The sequence below is a fragment of the Sus scrofa genome, chromosome 2, assembly GCF_000003025.6.
Source record: "Sus scrofa isolate TJ Tabasco breed Duroc chromosome 2, Sscrofa11.1, whole genome shotgun sequence".
NCBI lineage: Eukaryota > Metazoa > Chordata > Mammalia > Artiodactyla > Suidae > Sus > Sus scrofa.
In genome coordinates this window covers 47,616,430-47,620,472 of record NC_010444.4, presented here as the reverse complement: position 1 = coordinate 47,620,472, position 4,043 = coordinate 47,616,430, and positions in this window count along the sequence as shown.

Genomic DNA, 4,043 nt, shown 5'->3' with positions numbered 1-4,043 from the left:
ACTTGTAAGGCGCGGTCTGAAAGAAGCAGGTAAATTCATTTTGACAGGGGTTCAATTTGTACTTTATGATTTGATTGGGATCTTGACATTAAATTTCTCAAAGTAAGGAGACACACACATGGGGTAAGATATTCCCAATCAAAACGGGATTGGCGTATCTTGGCGCACTGGGATGGCAGTTCGATCCCTGGCCCGACACAGTGGATTAAAGGATCTGGTGTTGCCACAGCGTCTTACACTGTGCCGATGGATCCTGCCCAGGACTTCATATGCCATGAAGCAGCCAAAAAGGAAAATATATATATAGTTTGTTGATGCATGAGTATACTAAACTGAGTGGGAACTTGTGGGGCTCCTGGGTACAAGCCTTTCTGTGTCCCCATTTCTTGTTTGTAGGAAGTAGGCTTCATTCAGCTCCCTGATCTGTCCTGAGTCCAAAAGCAGGTCAAACAGTTACAGAAACAAGGGAAGAAGAGTCCAGAAACTCAAGTGCAAGAGTTCCCACTGTGACACAATGGGTTAAGAATCCGACTGCAGCAGCTGGGTCACCTCAGAGTTGTGGGTTGGATCTCCGCCCAGTATAGTGGTTAAAGGATCCAGCATTGCCGCAGCTACAGTGTAGGTTGCAGCTGTTGCTCCAGATGCAATCCCTGACCCGGGAACTTCCACATGAGGTTATCGGTTTGATCCCTGGCCTCACTCAGTGGATTAAGGATCTGGCATTGCCGTGAGCTGTGGTGTAGGTCGCAGACACGGCTCGGATCTGGCGTTGGTATGGCTATGGTGTAGGCCGGCAGCAACACCTCCAATTAGACCCCTAGCCTGAGAACCTCCATATGCGGTAGGTGCGGCCCTAAAGATAAAAGAAAAAAAAAATTTAAAAAGAAACAACAGTGCAGCCTTGGAACAGGACCCTAGTTCCTCCTAAAGGAATATACATAACAACATCTTTGAGTTCTTCTGAGGGAACTAAGTTCCACATACTGGTGGAGAATGGTAACTTCAGGCTGAAAGCAAGATTTCTGGAGCACTGGCCTGTTATCTCACCACCAACCAATCAGAAGAAAGTCACACACTCTGCAGCCCTCACTCCAAATGTTGCCTATTAGAAACATCTCCCCTCATCAAACATCAGAGAGTTTGGATTTTTGAGTACAAGTGACCCATCTCCTTGTTCGGTCTTGCAATTCTATGCAAAAAGAAGTGGGGGAGGAGGAGGAAAGCGGAAGGGAAGGGGGGGAAGGAGGAGAAGAAGAAAGTGAGAGGAAGAATTACTTTCCTACATATCTTTTTATATCATTTGAATTTTTATCAGGTGCATACATGACTTCCATTAAGTGAGATTCAAGGGAATAGTCTGCTACAAGGCCATACGTACAAGTGGAGACCCCTGGGGCCCTGCCATCTCCCCAGCACAAAGGAGGGCCATCTCACACAAGAAGTGGGCAGGGGGAGGTTCTCTTGTGACTTCCACATCCTCTCTTCACATCTCCCCGACCCCTGCTCCTCCCTAAACAGTCTTAGACCATTAGGTGCTGCAGCTTCTGACTTTCCTAAACTGACCTTAACACCACGGAGCTCATGGGCACTGGAATTTCCCTTCGTCCAAACTGAATAAAAGTAAGACCACTTGCTAGGGATTGATTTTTCTTCTGAAAGAAAGAAAGAGAGAAAGAGAGAAAGAGAGAGAGAAAGAAAGAAAGAAAGAAAGAAAGAAAGAAAGAAAAAAGAAGAGAAAGAAAGAGAGAGGAAGGAAGGAAAAGAAAGAAAGAAAAGAAAGAAAGAAAGAGAGAGAGAAAAGCAAGAAAGAAAGAAAGAAAGAAAGAAAGAAAGAAAGAAAGAAAGAAAGAGAAAGAAAGAGTTATCCCCAGAGGAAGATCTTTCTTTTATTCAGATACATGGTACATGGAAGTTCCCACTGTGGCTCAGTGGTAATGAGTCCAACTAGTATCCATAAGGATGTGGGTTCAATCCCTGGCCTCGCTCAGTGGATGAAAGATCCAGCGTGACTTAGATTCTGCGTTGATGTGGCTGTGGCGTAGGCCGGTAGCTGAAGCTCTGATTCGACCCCTAGCCTGAGAACCTGCATATGACTCCAGTGCATCCCTAAAAAAAATGAAAGAAAGAAAGAAAGGAGGGAGGGAGGAAGGGAAGGAAGGAAGGAAGGAAGGAAGGAAGGAAGGAAGGAAGGAAGGAAGAAAATCATTTGGGAATAATGCAACTTTGTTAAAAGAAAAAGATATCTTCATCCCCAAATGCTACTTAGCAGGCCTGTGCCTGCAAAATAAATGGGAGGGATAAGACCTAACTGTCTGACACGAGGAAGAGGGCCTCTGACCGTGAGCTTTGCTCTGTCTTTTGGCTGACACACTGGCCAATCAACCAGGAAACAGGAAAGCGCATTTGGGTGCCACTGCTCAGTGTTTATGCACATGCACACATAACCCCACCTAAAGTATTTTTTGCTGGTTGTAGCCTTTTTTTTTTTTTAATATCCCCAATACATTATTTTTTCCTACCGTACAGCAAAGTGACCCAGCTACAAATACATGTACACATTCTATTTTCTCCCACTATCATGCTCCATCATAAGGGACTAAACATAGTTCCCAGTGCTACACAGCAGGATCTCCTTGCTAATGGTTGTTGCCTTTCACTATTCGCATACACCAAAGGGCTCGAAGGCTATGTAGACAAGTGGGAATTCAGGCAGAGTAAGCACTTCTACCTCAGAATGATGGTAGAGGAAAAGGAAAGACCCACAACGTTCTCTCTTTCACAAGCATCACTTCAAATGAAGTGTGACAACTAAAGTCATCAAATCTTTGGAAATTAATGTTTAGCAAAACCAAAGAGTTGCCTCTAAATTGTACCAAAGAGCTAAAAACAACTGATGCATAATATGTTCTGTAGATTGAATGCGCTTTAGTCAATTTTCCAGTGAGCTCACCACAGAAACATTTACGCACCCCTCTAAATTGTCTTAGTGTTTATGACTGCAAACAGAGAAACACTGTATATTGTAGAAAACATAAAAACAATATTTTTTTTTTTTGCCTTTTTTTTTTTTGCCTTTTCTAGGGCCGCAACGCGGGATCTGAGCCGCATCTGCGACCTACACCACAGCTCACGGCAACTCGGGATCCCCAACCCACTGCGCAAGGCCAGGGATCGAACCCACAACCTCATGGTTCCTAGTCGGATTCGTTAACCACTGCGCCACCACAGGACGCCATAAAAGCAATATTTTAAAAAATAATAAATTTCCAACAACAGTTAAGACTGTGTATAATTACATATCTACTCTCACATTTGTCAAAGGTAGCGGTAAAATATGGTTCACTGCAACGCATAAATAATGTACATACAATATCTAAAATCCGGAGTTCCCGTCGTGGCGCAGTGGTTAACAAATCCAACTAGGAACCATGAGGTTTCGGGTTCAGTCCCTGCCCTTGCTCAGTGGGTTGACGATCCGGCGTTGCCGTGACCTGTGGTGTAGGTTGCAGACACAGCTCGGATCCCGCATTGCTGTGGCTCTGGCGTAGGCCGGTGGCTACAGCTACGATTCGACCCCTAGCCTGGGAACCTCCATGTGCCGTGGGAGCGGGCCAAGAAGTAGCTAAAAAAAAAAAAAAAAAAAAAAAAATCTAAAATCCCACAGTACCAAGCAGCGAGCTTTGAATCTTTAAAGGAATACCTGGAGTAACAAAAATTTTACTGCTTAAACAATAGCCAAAAAAAAAAAAGCCTAGGCAATGTAGCTGGCAATTTAAGTAACCATCTATTTGTCCAAAAGGGCTCATATTTCTAAACTGCATAATGCTTTAGAAGAATCATAGTGTGGTTTCTTTGGGGTGTTATTTTTTTTTCATCACTTTAGGGCCACACCTGCAGCATATGAAGTTTCCCAAGATAGGGGTCGAATCCAAGCTATAGTTGCCAGCCTACACCACAGCCATAGCAACGCAGGATCTAAGCAGAGTCTGCACCTACACCACAGCTCACAGCAATTCCAGATCTTTAACCCACTGAGTAAGGCC